This window comes from Mirounga leonina, unplaced genomic scaffold, assembly GCF_011800145.1.
Source record: "Mirounga leonina isolate KUSES-001 unplaced genomic scaffold, KU_Mleo_1.0 Mir_53, whole genome shotgun sequence".
Lineage (NCBI taxonomy): Eukaryota > Metazoa > Chordata > Mammalia > Carnivora > Phocidae > Mirounga > Mirounga leonina.
In genome coordinates this window covers 52,022,875-52,045,939 of record NW_023270807.1, presented here as the reverse complement: position 1 = coordinate 52,045,939, position 23,065 = coordinate 52,022,875, and positions in this window count along the sequence as shown.

The following is a 23,065-nucleotide window of genomic DNA, read 5'->3' as shown; positions in this document are numbered from 1 at the left end:
TCTCTCTCTCTCTCTCTCTGTCTCTCATAAATAAATAAATAAAATCTTTAAAAAAAAAAAGAAAGAGAGGTTATTCAGTATCTAATTAGGTGAAGTCTTAAAAGACACTAGGCTCTTGTTGGGGTGGGAGAGAGGGAAGATAAAAAGATTAAAAGCATGAGAAGGATTCAATGGGAGGGAGATTCTTTGACTTTGAAGTTGAGGAACCTTCTGGCAAGGAATATGAGTGATCTCTGAAAGCTGAGAGGCACATGGATGACAGCTGGCAATGGAATAGGTCCTCAGTCCTACAATGGTGAGGAATTAAATTTTGCCAGACCACATGAGCTTAGAAAGAGAATCTCAAACTCCAGATAAGAACGTAGCCTTGTCTTTATATTTAATACCTTTTTTATATATAATACCTTTATATTAGTATTATGAGACCCTGAGCAGAGAACCACTTTAGTTGCGACTGGAGTCCTGATCTGGAGATACTGGGAGATAATAAATGAGTGTTGTTGTTGCTGTTGTTGTTTTTGTTGTTGTTATTGTTTTAAGCCACTAAGTTTGTGGTAATTTTTATACAGCAGTTGAAAACTAATAAAACTTCAATATTATTTCTCAAGAGACCTTTTTTCATCCTAAGACTGGGTTAAATGCCCATCCATTGCTTTCCTTTCAATTAATATCATAGTTAGATACAGCTTCTTGTTTTACACACACACACACACAGAGACTGGACTCCAACTAAGATTCTTTGTATGACACATATAACATTTGTAGCTAACTTGAACTGAATAATACAATGAAGAAACAAAATATCACAGATGTTCTGTATGCATATAGACATAGATGCATACAGAAAAAATATTATGTTTCTGGTTTTTTTAGTAAAAAGTTTGCTACTGATAGCAAGAAACCTACTAGCATCCAAATAATTGGTTTCTTTTCTTTTTTTTTTTTAAAGATTTTATTTATTTATTTGAGACAGAGAGAATGAGAGAGACAGAGAGCACATGAGAGGGGGGAGGGTCAGAGGGAGAAGCAGGCTCCCTGCCAAGCAGGGAGCCTGATGCGGGACTTGATCCCGGGACTCCAGGATCATGACCTGAGCCGAAGGCAGTCGCTTAACCAACTGAGCCACCCAGGCACCCCAAATAATTGGTTTCTAATACCTTCCTCCAACAACAACAAAAAAATCCTGACTCCTTGGAGAGATGCCTGTTTCCAGGACTAAGATCGTGAAGCATCTTATATTGCCAAAATTAAAGCACTAAAAAACAAGCAAACAAACAAACAAAAAACCAGCAAGAAAAACAAAACAACCAATGTAGGAAAGATATTAGGGTTCAAAGCCGATGGCCGAGAAAGAATTCTTGAGATGTCTTTGGTGTAAAAAGGTGGTTTTATTAAAGCACAGGGACAGAACCCTCGGGGTCATGAGGAGTGGCCCATTTAACTTTCAAGTTGGGAGGGGGTTAGGGATAGTGTAAGTCTTTATGGAATTTTGGAAACAAGGTTTCCAGGACCTTGAGGGGGCTAGATATTGTTGGGAAAGATCATTTATTACTGTCTAATAAAACCTTAGTCATGAGACCCTTCAGATGTATATCTGTGGGTCCTATGCTTGGGGGATGATTGCCATCATGTATCTTCAGGGGTCTGGAGATAAAGGAAATTTCCAAAGGAATTTTTAAATGTTAAAGTAGACTTACAGGATCCTGGGGGTCAGGCTAAGATTGCCTTTTGCCTATAGCAAAGTAGTAACATCAAGGCAGGTGAGTTTCTGGAGGAATGTCACTCTGCCTGTTTTAAGGACTTGTCAATGGTCTGTAAGAGGTAAGGAAATTTAATTTTTCTTTTGCCTTTGTTTCCCACATTATGTCCTGTACAGAAGAATTCCAGAAAATTCATGTAGATACTCCACAATCAAGGAAGAGGGGCATAATTCTCTACTCCTTAAGTGGTATGACTTCTTTCCAAAAAAAAAAAAAAAAAAGTAACTTTATGGTGGAGAAACTGCACAAACATTACCTAAGGCAGCTGAGCAAGGTCAACATCAACAGTGATAGGTTATGTTGATAGTATGTGTCCTTGGTATAATGTGATGAAAATGACACTTTACTTCTGTGGTCTTCCTCCCCAAAATACATAACCGCAGTCTTACTATGAGGAAAACAGACAATTCCAATTTGAAGGACATTCTACAAAATACCTGACCAGTCCTCCTCAAAACTTCCAAGGTCATTAAAAGCAAGAAAAGTGAGAAACTGTCACATCCAAGAGGAGCTTAAAGATCATTGTACATAATGTGGTATCCTGAATGGGATCCTGGGACAGAATATGAATATTGGGTAAACTAAGGAAATCCGAATAAAGTATAGGCTTTAGTTAATAAAAATGCATCAATATGGTCCATTAATTCGCAACACTTGTGTTAGAAGTTCATAATAAGGGAATCTGGATGTAGGATATATGGTAATTCTATGTACTATCTTTGCAATTTTTCTATAAATCCCGAATCATTCTAAAATTGTAAAGATTATTTTAAAATTGTAATTTTTTTCATTATGGTACAGTGAAGGGTGAGATCAGAGTAGGGAGGAAGTAACTGCCTTTAATTATACAGGAAGATATTGTATATAACTAGAATAAAATTTTCAGCTGATTAGACTGCCTGTGGATTCTTAAATGCTCACAAGCTGTGATTTACAGATGACAATGTGGGTGCAATTTTGTGCCAGAAATTTGGAAGACGCTTTTGCCAATCTTTCATTGATATACACTTAAATTTAGTTCAGAAATATTTGGATCAGAAATCTTTTATTTTTGCTGTTTTACAAATAGCCACAGAACCAGCCTATTTGCTTTCTTTTTTTTTCTAATTTTATTTTATTATGTTATGTTAATCACCATACATTACATCATTAGTTTTTGATGTAGTGTTCCATGATTCATTGTTTGCATATAACACCCAGTGCTCCATTCAGTACGTGCCCTCTTTAATACCTATCACCAGGCTAACCCATCCCCCCACCCCCCTCCCCTCTAGAACCCTGTTTGTTTCTCAAGTCCATAGTCTCTCATGGTTCATCTCTCCCTCCAATCCCCCCCCCCATTTTTCCCTTCCTGCTATCTTCTTCTTCTTCTTTTTTTTTTTAACATACAATGTATTATTTGTTTCAGAGGTACAGGTCTGTGATTCAACAGTCTTACACAATTCACAGAGCTCACCATAGCACAGACTATCTGCTTTCTATTGATGGAAAACCACTAAGTGAGATGCTAATAACAACCTAACAGGTTTAGCACTTGCAATCCTAAGGTACTTGAGACAATTCAAATGTGAGAAATATACAATTTAAAATGAGCTATTCCTTTTGTTTTGTTAAAAAGAAAATCACAGGCCCAAAATGGCTGAGTCCTCAATCTAGTTTCAACCTCTTCCAGATATATAGTCTTAACTGGTCAGTCAGGAATTTTTGATCAGCACCAGAGAAGTAATCTGCCACTTGGGCCCTCTCTGGCTTCCCCCAAGGAAGATGAATTAATGTGCATAATAAGATCCCTTTCCCTGCCCCCTAAGGGAAAGTTGTCTTGTCCAGATCGATCCTTTCATTTGCTAATAACTTTCTCCCCCCCCCCTTTTTTAAGAGATTTTATTTATTTATTTGTCAGAGAGAGAGCACAAGCAAGGGGACCAGCAGGCACCCCTCTTAGCAAGGACCCCAATGCGGGCCTCGAGACCTGGAAATCATGACTGAGCTGAAGGCAGACACTTAACTGACTGAGCCACCTACGCATCCCCCTGACCCTCCTTCCTATATAAACCTCCCATTTTGTAAAACTCCTGGAAGCTCCCCTCTACTTGCTAGATGGGGTGCTGCCCAATTCATGGATCATTTAATGAAGCCAATTAGATCTCCAAATTTACTCAACTGAATTTTGTTTTTTTAACAGATTATATTTGGATCTATATGCATAGCCAGTTTTATCAAAATTTCTTTAAAATCTGCTTCTTGAGAAAAAAATAACACTTGTTTATATGGTTTCATTAAATTTTGTATATATGTGATAAAGATAAATGCTGGAAACACAGTGATCCATTTGGCACTAACTAATAATAGTTATTAATAATTATTTGTGAAAAGAAGCATTCAAAAGCTGAAACACTGCTTCTTTTGGCTTGTAATGCTTTTTTTTTTTTTTTTTTTTTTTGGCTTGTAATGCTTTTAAAACACAATACAATTTGTTCCAACCTCTACCTCTCAGTATATCTAGTTTCTATCTGTCCCCTTGTCATCATTCTCAGAGGATCAGTCAGTTCCATCTACTACCTGTCTACTGTACATAAACTCTAATACTCTGTGATGATGAACTAAATTGATATTCAGCTACAACAGAGGTCATGTATAATGTACTTCAAAATATCCTGCACATTAAATGTGAAATAAAGAGAAGAACTTCGTTTCTGTTCCTGAGAGCAAGGATAAAATAATATATAGCAACACTAAAACTGGTAGTGAACATATATTGTCAATAATAGTAAATACATTTAGTTTTATACAAAGGAACAGAATATACCCCCCCCCAAAATTTTCTTTTCAATTCTCCAAGGTCATATGCTCTTCTGTAATTTTGTCTAAGGTAGCACTGCCATCCACCCTCCCTTCCTCATATGACATATGAAGGTTATTCTAGATGCCTTTCTCATCCCACCTCTCAGGTTTTGTTGCTCACTAAATCCAGTTGATTATATTTCTTAAAGGTTAGAAATTATGAAAAATTGAGGTGGCATTGCATGGCATTTTAATGAGATTGCACAGGGATGTCTTAATCTTGTTTTAGCAGAACTATCATCCTGCCCCCTTATGTTCCTGGAAGGAGATAAACAAGGAATAATGGGAAATGTAATAAAAGGTACTTTTATTGTTAGGCTGGCTTGTACCAGAAATGCCACTAAGGGATTTTGATGTGCTGAGCTAAAACATGTAACTTAGCACAAAAACTTCAGTTTGGGCAATATAATTCTTACTGTGTTTCTTTTATGTTCAGGAACATAATCTTATGGCTAACCCATTTTCTTTGCAGTTACTATCCCATGATCCCTCAAGAGTTGTCAATTCCTAATCAGCTGGAACAACTGGGGAATCTAGATGATGCCCACATACCCACAAAGATATCATGGGGTTCTAGGCATTTATGCCCAGAAAAATTTGAGCAGGAATTGATATCTAGGTGGGAGACACCCCACTATTCCAGAAGCTGGTGGGCAATGAAAATAGAAAGATGTAAGGGGAAATTATTTGCCATATATTTTAACTGAAAAAGGACAAGTATCCAAGATATGTAACGAAGACCCACATGTCAAGGGGACAAAAAGAGAAAAAAGAATACAAGTGAACAAAAATAAGGAGCAAAAATGAACAAGACTTTCATAGGAGATGAAACAGGAATAATCTATTAACATAAATAAACAGGCTCAACTTCCTTAACAGTCACTGAAATTCAAATTAGAACCACCATGAAAAATTATTTTATATTCATTAGATATAAAATTTTTAAAGTTTGATATATTTGGCATATATTAGCATACATGTAAGGTTTGATTTAGTTTTCTTAAACACAGACACACACACAGAGGATATTAAAAGCTACATGAAAGTAGACTAATAAATCAAGCATTACAAAAAAAGGAGAGGATGTAGTCTTGGCAGAATGAGGCACTCTATGTCTAGGTGCACTTCAGTTTAAGGTGAGTTTTGCCAGAAGATGTAGATATTTCCTGGAGAATTTTAAGCAAGGATATCAACTTAAGTAAAGGAAGATAGGACTGTGGAGAGAGTTAAAATTTTGGATAGCTGACAATTATTTTCTCCTACAGTGGACATTTCTCAAACACCCATTTGAGTACATGGAATAAAACATTAAATTAAATCCAGCCCATTACTTTCATTATGGAATATGAACTTATCATAAGTATATATGTGTAAATCGTATGATGTATCTGTTACTTTATAGAGTAGTATGAACAAGAATAATATAACTTTTACCTACCAATCATTACTATCATTACTATCATTACTTTAAGGTATCTGGGATTTGTTTTTTTTTAATTTTTTTTTAAAGATTTTATTTATTTGCAAGAGAGAGAATGAGAGACAGAGAGCATGAGAGGGAGGAGGGTCAGAGGGAGAAGCAGACTCCCTGCTGAGCAGGGAGCCTGATGTGGGACTCGATCCCGGGACTCCAGGATCATGACCTGAGCCGAAGGCAGTTGCTTAACCAACTGAGCCACCCAGGCGCCCTGGGATTTGTTTTATTCAGGTATTTTAAGACATGCAGAGTAGAAAAAATTGTTGTGAAGAAAGAAATTTTGTTTGTTTGTTTGTTTGTTTTAATATATGCCCAGGCCCCTGGAAACAAGAGGCACAACATACCAGATAGTCCATCAGGGAAGCACTGAGGCAGGGTGGGTGGACAGAGAGAGAGAAACTGTAGGCTGGAGCCTCTCTTGTGGTTATGGCAGGAAAGGGAGACGAGCAGAAGTTTCTCAATTGTGTATGCAAGAAATGAAGATAGGTTCAAAGGGCACTGGTTACTGCATAACATCAATTGTGTGCCTTTCTGAAAGGGGCAGTGACAGAGCTAGACCTAAGGTAGTAAACAAGGCTGATGGTTGGAGTAGGGTCCATGGTAGAATGCCAAGTCATCAAACATGGAAACTAGAAACATGGCTATTACAATTATCTCCAAAGAGAATCCAATTTCCCCCATTAAGAGTAAAAAATCTATTCCTATCTTATCCTTCAAAGAAAGAGAAGAAAGAATGCAAGAAGGAAAAAGAAAAGGAAAAAGGGAGAGAAAAGAGTAATACACTATTTCTCTTTGTTTATTTTTCTACTACTCATATTTATCCTCCAATCCTCTAATTTTACTCTTTTTTTTCTCTAGTTATATTGACATTTATATTTGGGTTTTTTCAGTGAAAGTTTTTCCTGGGTCAGTAGTTCAAAACTGGGTCTCTGCAAAATTTACTGTGGTTCCATTCACTTTGCAAAATGAGCTCTTCATCTCTTCCTCCTGAATAATACCGAGTTTAGAAACAAAGTCAATATATGCCATTAAAAATAAAGTCATTAATAGGCCAATATTTCTGCACAATATTTAATGTGCATGCTACATAAAAGAGAATTTAACAAGCAACCCTATTTGGAGGTTATTGATTTTTAAGGGAAAAAGTTTCAACAGAAGTTGTTGGTATGATTAAGTGTAAACATTAGCACTGTGTTAGCAGAAAGAGTAAAAGAATAGAACATCTCATCATAAAGGTACATTAAATGACAGAGCAAATATGATAATGAACTCCATACAATAGCTTTGTATATTTTAATTTTATGTTCAGGACTGTTTATTCCTAAAAAAGAAAACATACAACATTTCTATTTTACAAACTGGAATTATCAGAAATGTCCAATATCTTCTACTTCTTGGCTGGGTGACTTTCTCCATGACTGATATGCTGACCTCCCAGACTCACACCAAGCTTAAACACTTTCTTCCTGTGAACTGCCTTCCAGAGCCTCTTAACTTGCTCTTGGTTTGATCTCTATTTTATATTCTCTGACTCTTATTTTCTTCACTTTTCCCAAAACTCTGAACTTCTTATCTCATTGCTCACTCCATATATATATATGTATATATATATGTATGTGTATATATATATATATATTCTTTGCAAGGACAATCTTGATCTGCTTGTGTGGAGATATTCTTTGAATGACTCTCCATCAGATTTTTACTAAATGTCATATTGATCCTTTTTCACCTCACCATTTCCCTTCAAATCTCTTCTCTTTCTCATCCTTAAGGCTCTTCATGCAATATGCTTTAATATATCTTCTCTTTCTTTTTTTTAAATTTTTTTAAAGATTTTATTTATTTGGGAGAGAGAATGAGAGACAGAGAGCATGAGAGGGAGGAGGGTCAGAGGGAGAAGCAGACTCCCTGCTGAGCAGGGAGCCCGATGCGGGACTCGATCCCGGAACCCCAGGATCATGACCTGAGCCGAAGGCAGTCGCTTAACCAACTGAGCCACCCAGGCGCCCTGTATCTTCTCTTTCTAACCAATGCCTCCTAAGGTAGTTCATAGAGATGCTAACATAATGAATAAGGACAGAAAGATAAACTGCTGTATGAGATTGTTTTGGGTTTTAGATATATTATCAAGAGGGCTATTTCATTCTCAGTAGGCTTTGGGAGGCATAAAAAGACCTTCTGTATTTCACTGGTACTAATAAACATATAGTGGAAAATATGTGAATAGTGGATAACCATGCAAAACACATTCCTAAAGGTCATCAAAATCATTACCATTATACGACCACTATTTGGTAGCTGGGAAATCTCCCCTAGGATTCTCTAGTGATCGGTATCATACATTTTATTATATAAGTCTAATAATAACATTGTACAATATTAGAACAACTAATAGTTGGAACACAAGACAAGAATTTATTTAATGAAAATGTAAAGATATGTCAGGCACAAAACTCAGGGTATATGAGAATGTAGAAGGATTGGAGTCTACTTGGTAGGAGGGTAAATTTAGGTAGCATGCTGAGATAAAAGTGAAATGACCTGAGGAATTCCAGACAGAAGCTACAATGATGGCACCCAGAGATATCAACATCTCATGATTCAAATTGTTTCATAATTTTCCAAAGTGTTTCAGACCAACTGAGCATGGCCATATAATGCTTTTCCAGGCGATGACATCATAGAATAAATTATTTTATATTGATACTTATAGAATATTTATGTTATTTTCTAATATGGAATATCTCCACTAAATTATAATAATTAAAAGTATGCTTCATATTTCAACATTTTATTGCAAATCATATACTAATAAATATTGTACATATTATAAACATTTATAAGAAGATTGATTTATACATTGCCCAGTGTCTTCTTAATTTTTACAGTGATTACAAAAGTTGAAAAACATACAGTAAAAATGAATGAGAAAAGAGCATGTAAGGGTAAATAAGTAAAATGGCCCTGCAATCACTCAATGGAAAACAATTGCAACTAAAATAAAATTAAAAGAACATTTAAAAAACACTGAGAAGTATCTAAAAATAGAAAGAAATAGCAAAGTTTGATCTCAAACAACTTAAAATGATAGGGGTAAGAACTGAATCTTCTGGGGCGCCTGGATGGCTCAGTTGGTTAAGCGACTGCCTTCGGCTCAGGTCATGATCCCGGAGTCCTGGGATCGAGTCCCGCATCAGGCTCCCTGCTCAGCAGGGAGTCTGCTTCTCCCTCTGACCCTCCTCCCTCTCATGCTCTCTGTCTCTCATTCTCTCTCTCGCAAATAAATAAAATCTAAAACAAAAACAAAAACAACTGAATCTTCTTTTCTCCAGGACATTGATCAGCCCCCAGAGCTACAACAGACTGGAAATTATAGTCATCAGTGCTGAAGATGTTGGAAATAAAATTTGAGGGCTGGAAAAGCAACTGGTTACATCAAGGGAAAATGTGGTTGTGCAACAGTCATGGAAAGAATGAGACCCAAGACACTACAAGAGAAGAAAATTACAAGTCCATATCCCTGATGAACATAGATAAAAATATCCTCAACAAAACATTTGCAAACCAACCTCAGTTAAAAGTGTCATACACCATGATCAAGTGGCATTCCTTGCTGATATGCAAGGATGGTTCAACATACGCAAATGAATAAATGAGATACACTGCGTTAACAGACTAAAGGATAAAAGTCATTAATAGATTCAGAAAAAGCATTTGGCAAAATTCAATATCCTTTCATGATAAAAACTCTCAACAAACTGAATATAGAAAGAACATAACTCAACTTAATAAAGGCCATTTTTTTATAAATAGAATAATACTAAGAGACTTGGAAAAGGATACTATACAGAGAACAATCACAAGAAAGCTTGAGTTGTTCTGGGAAAATAAGCTTAAAATCAGGAATTACTGTAAGAGTAACTCCACAATGGTAATGAATGAAAATAGTATGGCAATATAACATGAACCATGTTAAGACTAACCATGTGAGAGAGCTATGTAGATTCTGCTATGGAAGTTCAGATACTTATAATTAAGCTGAGATTAAAACAGACTATATAGTACCTCAAATAGTGATATAACAAAATTGTGTGTGTGTATAATTACATAAGTAATTGTTCTATGCCTTTTACTGAAATATTATTTCACAAATTATATGTTAATACAGTTTGGCAAAGCAAATATAAAAAAGATAAAGAGCATGGCTTTTTGAAGTTGTGTCAGTCCTAGTTTTAACTTTGTAGATGAGCAATCTTGAGGACACTTCTTAATCTCTCTGCATCTCAGTATCATCAAAGATAAATTGTGAAAAATGACACCCTCCTTACATGGAAGAGGTTTGAAAAAGAAGTAAAACACCTGGCATGGGGCCTGACACATACCATCACTTAATGAATGTCAGCTTTCTTTTCTCTCCATGCCCCTCCCCCCAAATTAAAAATGCTAACATACCTAATCTTTACAATGATTGCTATGTTTCACATATTTTTCACATATATCAAAATATCTCTACCATTTGCTGTAAAAAATTATTTGCTTTCTGGTCTGACCCCAGTTTCTATAAATGCAAATAATTTCAACTGACAATTCTATAAGAACAGCAGAGTTCCAGTAAAATCAAGTCTTGTTCAAGAGTATAATAATTGCTAAGGTCTATTTTTTAACTGGAATTTAAGCAGTGATATCACAATTAACTTGAGGAAGGAAATATTAATTAATGAGCAAAATAATTTCAGATCTAAGTCCTTCTCAGATTTAGCGATGGTCAAATAAAGTAATGGGCAAAATCTCTTAGAAATTCTATGAAAAAGCAGAGCATAATTATTCTAATTGGGAAATTGTGGCTGTTCAGGGAAAGAAAATATCAGAATAGCTGTTTTATCTCAGCACTTAGAAGGTGGATATTATGTTGTTTATGACAGTAAAGTAAGTGTAAAGAGAAAAACTTAATGTTTGACCATTGACAGTTTTCAAGCCCCACACTTTCCCCTTCCCCTTTCCCCTACACCTGAAGTAGCCTGCAAGAAAGCTGTCCCATGTCCTAGCCAAAATAAAAATCAAAGTAACCAACCTCCATCTCTCTTATTTTGCTCCAGACCTAATCTGAGCCCTTCTCATTGGAGAATCTTTTTGCTGTTTATTATGCAAGTAATAATTTTTTTCTTACTCATTGGTGCCTATGTGCCATTTGCCTGACATCTGTATAAACTCTTGGTCTAGGGGGTGTTCAGAGGCCCCAAATACAACAATAAGACAAGCAATACACCAGCTGGAAAACTGATTTGTAATTTCTTCATCTTCTCTGGTCATTTATTTTTCTCCTTTCCCCAAAAGTGTAAGTGTGGTTTCCTTATTTAATATTCGTTTTGGTCCCTTCAAAAAAAAACCCTGAAATATATTTATATATATAATGCCAATAGGGAGCAACACACATCATTCCTAAAAATGAATAAATGAAGTATGATTATTTTACACATGCTATGTGATATAGTACTTCACAGACCAGTCTCATTTGTATACTCAGGGAAGAGACTAGTTCCAATGGATACAAAACACACACAAAAAAAGCGAAACGCTTTGTCTCAGTTGTTTCTATTATCTTGAAAGGCAAATCTGTGGACATGTTTGTGTACTGAACTAAAACTGTCCCCGAGGTTTAGCAGGAGACATATGGGAGGCAGATTGTACCTGTCAAAAGTCACTTTTGAGAAAGCACTGGTGTGGGAGAAGGTATTAATGTTCTTAATTGTTAATGTTTGTTTTGCGACCTTCCCATCAGCAGATATGTGTGCCTCTACTTACTGATACATTCATCTATCTCTCTAATGGCTCTGCCTTGGTAGCTGCTTTTAGCACCAGTTATTCATCACTGCAAGTTGAGTATGTTCTACTCCTGGCATGGCCTTCCATTCAGCTGAATGTGGACTGGGATGCTTATACATCCAGGCCAGTGTCTCATTTTTTATTTTCTATGTGGTTTAATATTACTGCAAATTTGAAATTAAGAAACAGAGACTTCTTCCCCCTTCGGAATTTAAGAGAAAAAGTATTTTCGAGCTAAAATATAACGTGAGATGGAAGACAAAGTTAACTTAAGTGACAGGTTATTATATATTGGAATCTCTTATTATATAATTTAAATCAATGCTTGCCACACTTACGTGGTATTAGAAATTAAATAAAAATACATAAATAGGGCATTTTTATTCTTAAAAAATATAATCATAGGGTAATCCTCTTACTTATACCATTCACGTGATTCCAGCCCATACATTTCTACTTTCTTAGAATGAGCTATTTTTGCAATATTCTCTTTTCCCATCATGTATATTTTTATTCCATTTCTCAGGCCTAGGGCTTTATTGTATAAACCTTTTCATTCAATTTCTTAATGATTGCTCTATGGTACTGTTTTAACAAGCCTAAGCTGACTAATCTAAGATGCTAAAAAATGTGTACATTCATCTCAGTAAAACATGCATATAACAATTGATTTTAAGAAAAATTCCTTTTTAGAATGTATTTTTAAAAAAGAATGTGTCAATCCATACAAAAAGGATAAATTTTTGGAAAAAAAAATGATTGCAATGTTGTGGGAGATTTTTTTTAAAAAAATGACAATTATCTCTGCACAAATGTGAAAAGTATGAATGTGCAAGTTCTTTTTTCTTTTAGATTCAAATTATATGTGTGTATTTTAATGGCCTGACTAATATCCATAGTTTGTAAGAATGATTGAATGAGTACATGTTTTTGTTGCATTCCTGAAACTTAATTTTTCATTGGTATATATTCTGCCACAGTCAATTCTGATCTGGATTTGAGGCATACTGAGAACTCTGTCTCACTGAATAATGAGGATTTTGGTAAGAATTCAAATGAGTGGGCCAGAAATACAGTTTAATATAGTACATCCCATGCTTAAGAGAATCTAGTGTGTCAGTGAAGCGTGGGAGCAGAATGTTCCAGGAATAAGCAACAGGAGAGTTCAGGTGGATAGCATTGCAATTATTCCTTGTCACTAATTTGTTTAGAACAGAATTTTGTTCCATTGGGTTCATGTAGAGATAATTTGTAACATTGGTTTGTCTCCTACAAGATGGATGTCAAAGTAAACAGGGCTTCTGCAAATTTATAACCCAGCTTTGGGAAAAGGGCATATATAAAGGAAAGAAAAAGCCTCCATTTCTAGCAGAATGGCAAAGGTTAAGGGACAGCCAAAGTTGGGAGAGCATATGTCTAGGGTTCATCTTATACCAATTGGTAATCTGACCAAATCTAGGTCTTCTCAGATGATGGCCTTGCCTGCCCTGGTACCGAAGAAGTGAGTTTATGGATTAAAGACTCCATCTCACCAGCAGATCCAAGAGCCTGTATTTCAAAGCCATCTGTGTGTTTTTAAAAAGTGATTAAAACCGTAAGTAATTGGAAGAGAAGGAACATATCCCAAAGGATGTGGAGGATGTTGGGCAGATACAGATAAGGTGCTTTATTAAATTTCAGCTCTTTTATTACCATATCATCATTCAAAAGATTTGGTGCTTTTAAAACAGAAGGTTTTTTTTTTTCTTTTCAGTGTAAATTTTGCTAGCAAATAAAAGATGTTAATATATTCCTATTACTGGCATGTGCATAACTATGTTATTAGAAGCCACTTTATCATTTTCCTGCTTGACACCATACCTATCTTTGTCTCTCTCTTATTCTTTTTATTTACTCTTTTATCCCCACAGCAACACTGCAAGGTAGGAATTATCAACTCACCTTCAACAAGAGAGAAGGTATAAAGATTTTATTTACACAAGGTTATCCAACTAATAAGTGGGTGAACAGGGATTCAAACTAAGGACTATCTTTCTCCAAAGTCTATTTTCCCCACTACATCACTTTTGATGTGATTTTATAAAATGTAGACATAGGATGAATATAACTTCACAAAGTTTTTTCTTTTGATATTTTAAAATTCATAATGACCTCACCTGCCAGACATAATTTGTTTCTTAAGATAATTTGATATTTTGCTGTTTTAGTTAAGAACTGGTCTGCACAATATTCAAGATTATACTCCAGATTCCATAGATTCTTGTCAATTAACACTTTCCAGGAACTTCCAGATAGTTTGACGGGACTATTGCTTGTGCAATGTACTGCAAAACCATTGACTCAAGCATTTTAAAATACAGAATATAACCTATTAAGTGTTTGCTATTTTGATGGGATAGTGAAATGAATCTGTTTAATAAGTCAGGATGTTTCTCATTCGTGCTGGTTTATAAACTTTGCTTGTATACCTGTTTTAACCATCCATGCATGTTTAATAGCTCTTTCTATAAAGTCTATCTGAAGGTTAATCTAATGTCTGTATTACATCAATAGATTCAGTAACAGAAATTTATGCAGATGGGCTATTAAATGATATCAAAGTTACTCATGCAAGTGATAGTGGTCATTTATTTTACCTTAATTCTCTTAGATTATGGGGAAGATCTTGAAAGAGTATACAAAAATGTTAGAGAAGGTTGAAATCTAGGAGCTACTGTATCAGTTCATCTCTTTTTTTCCCCAAGTGAAAAGAGGTTATAGCTAATTGCAAGTATATAAAATACTGAAAATGAAGCTTTTCTTTTCGCATAATAATTTTTGAAAGAGCAGAATTGATCTCCTTCCCCATTTATCTTTAATTCAAGCTATGAGTTTATGGAGAAATGTGTGTGTGTGTGTGTGTGTGTGTGTGTGTGTGTGTGTGAATAATCACTGAATAATGTAGCACAATAACAAAAAAGTCACAGGTCTTGACTTCAAGATTCTAACAATCTGGTGAATTGTACAAGAGAATTTGGTTTTACAGAGGTACACTTATCAATATATTTAAGAAACATTTATTGAAGGTCCAGTATGTGTAGACTTAAATAAGTAAAACAGACTTAAATAAGTAAAACAAAACATTCACAGATGGTAAGGAAAAATGAAAACAAACACAAATAAGTATTCTAATAATGCTATGCATTTGGTATTAGAGTATAAGATAAGGATTTGGGAATAAATCTGGTGGGATTGGAGGGGGAATGGAAGGTTGGAAAAGAAGTCTTCTCATTACCTATCTGATAAGTTTTAAGCTAAATGACCTGCCATCTAAAGCCCCCCATGAAAGAAACTATGCCTACTTTTCCAGCCTCAGTAAATGTCAATCCCCTACCTCATCCTTCATGTATACATACAGGAAAAAAAAAAATCTGCTTGAGGTTTAACAACTCACCCCCCTTCATACTCCACCTTGTACATGTAGTGTTATCCATCACTTGCTTGCATTTGCTCACACAATCTCCTTTTCCTGGACTGAAACTACCTTTTCCATATTATCTCAGAATTGAGTTTCAATTTTGGAAGATTTCCTTGACCTTATTCAAAGTCTGGTTAGCAGCCATTTGGCTTTCATAAAATCCAAAGCATATCCATAATTCTTTTCACATACTTTGTATTAAGATTGTTTTCCTATATGGAAAGAAGCCTACATGGTAAGCTTCTTGAACACAGATATTATATCTCATTATCTTTGTAAGTCTAGCACCTAGCACAGTTTAGGGTTACAGAATAGTTATTTAATAGATGTTTCAAAATTGAATTCAGGTGACACTTATTCGAAACTGCAAGGATGAGTAAAAATAAGCAGGCAGATAAAGGCAATAAGAACATTCTAGGAAGAAGAAACAGAATGTGAAAAATGCAGAGTTATGAGAAAATACAGTGTTTGATCATCCTATAACATGATTCAGAAATTAATTTCTGGAAATTTGCCTAGTTTATTACCTTCCTCACAAAGGTTAACAATGGTTTCATGGAAAAAGTATGCAAAATTTCTCAGTCTGAAGTTATGACATTCAGAGACCATGATTTCCCCTGAATGGCTTTCAATATCCTCATTTTTCCTGTCATCAGTGTGGGAAAGTAACCCTGGTGAAGAGAGTAGGATAGAAAGGAAACAAAGGAAAAGAAGGAAGAAACAGTGAATATAAGTAAAAAAGAGCTAGAGATTTTCTAAGTATCTATTCCACCTTGAGCTTTAATATCTTCCCCTAGACCTGATTTTTTTTTAAAGATTTATTTATTTATTTGAGAGAGCGAGAGAGAGCGCATGAGTGTGGGGGCAGCAGGAGAAGGGAAAGAGGGAAAGAGAGTCTTAAGCAGACTCTCAAGCAGGGCTCAACCTCACAACTCTGAGATCATGACCTGAGCCAAACCAAGAGTCAGATGCTTAACCAACTGTCCCACTGAGTCACCCCTAGACCTGAATTTTTAGTTGTCTACTGAGCATCATTTCACAGATCCACAGGCATTTTTGTTCATCCTCAAATCTTCTCCTACCTGAATTAATGTCTTCAGTTAATGACACATTTATTTCTTACCTTCACAAATATTTATAGATGCCTTAGAGAGTATCTTTCACTGTGCTAGGGATTTGATATAGTCTAGTGAACAGAATACACATAATTTCTACATTTGAGGAAATATTCAATCTGTGTAGCCCAGAAACCTTCTTAGGCCCCTTCTTATCTCATTTTTCATATCTACTCAACTACTAGGTCACTAGCTCCTTTCTATTCTGCTTGTTAGATACTATACCCCTTAAGTTGATTTCATTTCTACAATTACTTTGATTTGGATCCCTAGTCTATTCTCATTTGAATTATAATAGCCTCTTAACAATAGTTTCTCTGCCTTGCACTCAACATATATGTTTAACAATGTTTTTAATACACAATTTAATCATGTCACTAACCCGCTTTAAAATTTTTCACTGTTTCCACTTTGACTATAGGAGGGAGTTATTTACAAAACACCTTTTTATTCCCTTCTATCCCAACAGAACACCTATTTTTCAAGTTTAGAACCTAACTCTATGTGACTTAGGGGAAAATGACCCCATGGTGAGATGCTGGGGCTGATGTTGATTATCTAAGCCAATCATGGCAGTCTTGTTTTACATTGCCACTAATTGTTTTAGGGATGGGAATGTGGTTCAGTTCTGGCAGATGAAAAACAATGAGTGTTTTATGAGAGAAGTCTTGGAAAATTTTTCTTTACTCCTAAGGAAGATTTATGGGAGGAAATGACACCTCTTGATGTAGTGCTCGGAATAGTTGCACCCATTCAGCCACCAGCCTGATTATGAAGTGAACACAAATTGCAGTGAGACTTAACTCATCCCCTGAAGTTACTATCCCTGTAGGCCACCTTGACTCTGGACATTGAGCAAATGTCTTTATTGTTAAAGTCCACTGAGTGAGGATTTCTCTTATATACATCTTTACACATGCCAGACAAAGCCTTCCATGATCTGCTCCTGCTTTTCAACCTTAATTATTGTAAGCTCTACTTTGGGGGTTATGGTTTCAATTAAGTTGATTGAAACAACAAGGTGTGTGTGCAATGCTTCTGGGACCTTGTTAAAATAGACTCTACTTCAGTAGGTTTGGGGCAGGGCTTGGGATTCTGTTTGTGGTTACACAATGGTGCTGTTCCCTGAATCACCTATCTATTAAGGAGGGGCAAGATGACCTGTAAGTACCCTTCTTAAACCATCAAGGCAGGGAAATTACAAAACCAGCACTGACGCTGTGTATATAATGAGATATATTTCCAATTCCCTGTCTTGTCAGTCATTTTTTTATTAAATACTAGCTCCTTTTGAAGTCAGTTAAGTGCTCCAATAAAATGGAAAAAAATGGAAGGGAGCACACGTTGTTAACACTCAAATCAGAAGATATATGTATTGTACATATGTATGCATATATGTATGTATGTACACAAATATACGTAAATGGTTTTTATCTCATGCTTATTGTCATGTTTCCTTGTTTGCTCTGTATGTTTCCTCTGAAATAACTCTAACAGTTACCTAACTCAGGGATCTGAATGTGGTATTTTTCCTAAATTGGGTCATTAATTTTTAAATTCTATGCCATTTAGGAAGAACTCCTTAAGAAGGAGTTCCAGATAAAGTTTAAAGCAATATTAATTACTGAAAACTAGTTTCCTGCAGTTAAGGAAAGCAAATTACCTAGGGTAATTGAAAATAAATGTCCAGTGTTATTAGCATAAAATTTTGTTTTCTAAATTACTGTTAAAAGTTGTCTGGCTTTTACAATTTCTCTCTATTCATTGGCTCTAGGATGCTTTTTTACTCTTGAGCTGGAAAAGTTTGAAATATTGATAATTAGCTTCTACAGGATTCTGACATTTGAAATATTTAAATCATAAGAAAGTTTCTCTGTCTTCTATTATGTACTTTTCTCTTATGTGAGGAAATGTAATTACAGATAAAACATCAGGAAGATCATATATGACAATTGTTACTCAAATCAAGACATTAATAAGTAATGCAATGTAAATATTTAATAATTTATACTTAGAATAACTACAAAAGAACAAATTGCTTAAACTTTAATAAGAATGTTAGTGCTTTTCACTGGGGACAAGAGTCCCAGAAGTGTCCCAATCTATATATTTTTGAATTACTTCTGTGTCAGAAGGATTATACATTTAGTTTTCTGATAGTTTTTTTACATTTGGTAGACTATAGTTTATTTTTCCTGAAAATATAATTTAAGATTAACCACACAAATATAATTTTAGTTATAAAGGAAAATCTTCATGGGCGAGTCTGGCCATTTTTCCCAACCCATTTGAATTTAATCAAAGACTAACATGCTTAAAAAAACAATCATGGGAAAAATCTTTTCATACTTAAATTTGTCCTCAATTCTTATGCTTACATTATAGTAAATTAACCTGGAAAAATTCTCTTTGTAAAATTCTCTTTTTTCTAGGAACATCCAGAGGTCCCATATTCATAATTATGTGTGAGTATTAATATTATATTATTTTTGTTTATTCAATTATTGCAAGATTATTTAAAATTATTATATGTAATGGAGATGTGATTAGTTGTTAGAAGAATCATTAAACTCTTCAATGATTTTAAGCAACCAGATTAACAGTTAAATAATAATGATTACAATAATAATAGGCACATTTATTACATGTGTGCCTAACTATTCTACTCTTCATAGCGGGTTTGGTATCATTGTTTTCTCCATAGTGTTCTACTACAGAGTACAATAAATTTGCCTGAGCAAACTGTTCTTTAAAATTCCCTTCTTCCTAGAAACATCCTGAGGTCTAATATTCATAGTCATACATGAGTTCGAATAGCATGTTACCTTGCAACAAGAAAATCTATTACATTTGTTTTGTCAATAATGTTTGTTCAATTATGATTAAATTATGAAAATATTGCTTTATAATTATTATATGAAGTAGATTCAAGAGATATGAATGATTCCTTCAAAGATTAATTTATATGGGGATTTTAATGAATCAGCTTAGCAATTTAAAACAATTATAATAGCAGTAATAAAAAATAATAGACACTTTTATTATGTGCTAAACTAAAAAGTTTGGTATCATTATTAAACCATGTTTTTCTCCATACTATTCTGCCACACAGCTATTCCAATCCTGTGTAGCACAAAGTAACTCATGAAACTATGATTTTACTTCCATATGGTTAAATCTTTAGTTGGTCTCTTCAGACTCAGGTGCCTTTTCTCTTTACCTGCTATACAAAGAAAATTGGGTTCCGTTGTGATTTTTATGGCACTTTTGTAAGAATGCTTATTTATTTCCTTGTATTTTAAACATGCCCAGAGGCTCCATGTTCTATATCTGTAAATTTACATTTAGGTCTAGTTATTTAGAAATAAATGAGAAATAAATAAAATATGTAGGGTGGATGAAAGCAGATAGACAGCAGAGCACAACACATTTTGATTCTTGACTAGAAAACATGGGAAATTTTGTCATCTTCAATTTACCTTGCTTCGTTCTGACCAAAACTTTCTTGACACAAATAATGATGTGTAGAATGGAGATGTGGTTTGTGGAACAGTTGTGACTCGTGTGTGTGGGTTTTTTTTTTTCCCCTGAAGCAGGATATAAGCACAGATGCCATTCAGTTGGAACACTGACTATAAGTTGAACACAAAGGGTCCTGACCTCATTGAAACAGTTATTTATGGTGAGACAGTGTCTGCAAATAGCATCCACTAGGACTAAATGCCTAGCGTATGAGATGGGGAAAAGGCACCTTCACACAAAAATGTAATATCCAGATTAGATGCCTGCTTCTGAAATTATTGAGTTTAGTAGAAAAAAAAAAAGTTCCATTTGCTCTCAGCCCTGAGAACTACACAATGCATTCTATTGCCAAAAATCAGTTCTGGGTGGAAAAAGATACAATTTTAGTAATGCTAATATTGAATGGATTTATTTCAAATTTTTCTCTATAGAGCGTTTTCCTCTGAAATCCTTTCATATTCTAAGACATGTCTTGGCAACACAAGTGTACCTTTACATGTGCAAGTAATCCTGATATACAAATGTTAGAATGTGCAGAATTGAAAAATATATTGAGTGATTAATTTTACTAAATCTGCCAAAATGTTAATACAAATGTCAAAATTCAGGCTGAGGAACATATTCCTCTTCAACACCATCAGCTTTTAAAATGTGATAGTGGTGTTAAGCTTTAAATAAGGAGTTCAGTTGAGGAGGAAAAGCACGCATGTTCCAGGCACAATTTAGGGACATGTTACCTGCATTTCTGATTAAATATTTTAAATACATACATGTTAAATATTAAAGTTGTATTTTGTTCATAGGGAAATTAAAACTCATATATGTCAAAAGTCATGCTCAAAAGAATTTCACCCATGAAAATTTGTATTTTGAAATCAGTTCTATCTGAGGATGCAAAGTTTTAAAAATAGATATATAGATAAGAAAAATATGTCATCCAATGAAGAGAAATTTATGGAGCACCTATTATATCCAAGGCCTGTTACTAGGTGAAGTAGAATTTACAAATAAATTTTAAAAATCAATAAATCCATTGAAATATTGGGACTCAAAGTGTTTATACTAAAATCAGAAAGATAATACATCTTCAATACTATGACTTCCAGAGGAAGGGGTGTGCTCATGTCCATTCTCTCCCTGGATTGTTCTATTTCCTATAAACTTATTTATCATAACCAACTTCTAATATGCAGAATAAATTCAGCCTTGAACCATAGCAATGGAAATTTATGTCTGTTTCTTGTACCATTGTTACAATTTTTACTCCAATACAATATTTGTCTAATTACCCCCAAATCTATAAAGACTACAAGGGTACAAAGTTTAGAGATAGTATTCACCACTGGATTCTTATACAATGCGGAAGAGCAGATGATCATTAGATTTATATATGAATGTAATTGTATACACTGTTCCTTATTATAATTGCTTCTTATATATTATTGATAAAATATATTTTTGATATTTTTAAAGAAGAGAACTATGTCCTGCATTTCTTTGTCTCCCTTATATGCTTGTAGAGTGATTTTCACAAAGTAGGTTCTCAACATACATATTTTTCCTATCTTTTTTCTAATCAAGGAGATCTGCAGAGTGAATTTAGGTATATATCTTGCTATATTAGAAAAATAGTCAAATAAAAAAGTGCAAACATTTGTCAAAAGTGCAAAAAAGTGCAAACACATTGTCAATTAGTAGTATTTCCTGTGGGGTTTGAAATTCATATCATCTATCCTATATATCATCTATCCTATATATCATCTATCCTATATATCATCTATATATCTTATATATATATATATATATATATATATCATCTATCCTATATATCATCTATATATCCAATATATATATATATATATTTTTTTTTTTTTTAAGAGAAAAAAATTTTGAGAGGGAAATTGCACATGAGCAGGGGGTGGGGCAGTAGGAGAGGAGAGAAAAAATCTTAAGCAGGCTCTATGCTCAGCGTGGAGCGTATAACGTGGAGCTCGATCTCACAACCCTGAGATCATGACCTGAGAAGTAATCAGGAGTCAGAGGCTTAACCGAATGAGCCGCCCAGGTGCCCCATATCCTAATATATTCTAAACATAATGAAATGACTGAATTTCTGAAATTCAGTTACCAAGGTAGGTAAGACAAAACTAATTTCTCTATGTGTTGCAGTTTAGTGTTTATCAATAACTTAATTTTTCATTTCTAATTGTAGAAAGAGGTGCTTCAGATCCTAGAAAAAATTAGAACTGTCTCTGCATTGAAAAGCACAATATTATGCTCATCATATCCAGTGGCTCAAAACCTGATTCTCTATGCTTCTCTTCCTATTTTTTATACTGAAAACAGTTGGTTCTTCTACTGTTGTGCATAACACCTAGCTAGTGCTCTGAAATAGGGATCAACACACTGGTTCAAGTTCCTTCCATTGGCAATCTATGTTACCTAGAGGCATTTGTTATATTTCTATGTACCCAGATCAGCAGTACATAAGAAATCCTTTTATATTGGCATGATTTTGAGACGTACTAGCTTGAGTTTTTCCCATTTCTTTGTCCCACCTCTTTATAATTGAAAATGAGGCACCAGCAAAGAGTGATATAAATTTCCAAATGCAAAATAAAATTGACTGGTGGAGTTATAATTAAATTCACATACTGTAGAATATGCAATCAATTATAATATGCTGGAGTATGAGTATTAACAATTTGATGTTAGAATCTGGCTTGACTTTATTCATTAAACACAAAGTCTAGGTTTATTATTATTATTGTTGTTAATTATTTCTACTTCTATTTATTTCTCTTCTTCCTTATCTTTTTGATTTGATTCTTAAGAGTTTGAATCTTTTATATCTTCATTTTGATGTGGACAATTGCACTTGAGTTGCTCAGCACTTTAACAGCTTGTCTACTCTGACTTTTGGTCAGAAAAATACCTCTAAATTTTCTGACATTTGTAAAATACCTGTATCACATGCTATCACCAACTTTGACTTAAATATTCAGTTTTAATATATGTCAAGTAAAGGCAATACTTGATAAAATAGTTTCTCTCTCAGAGAAAACAA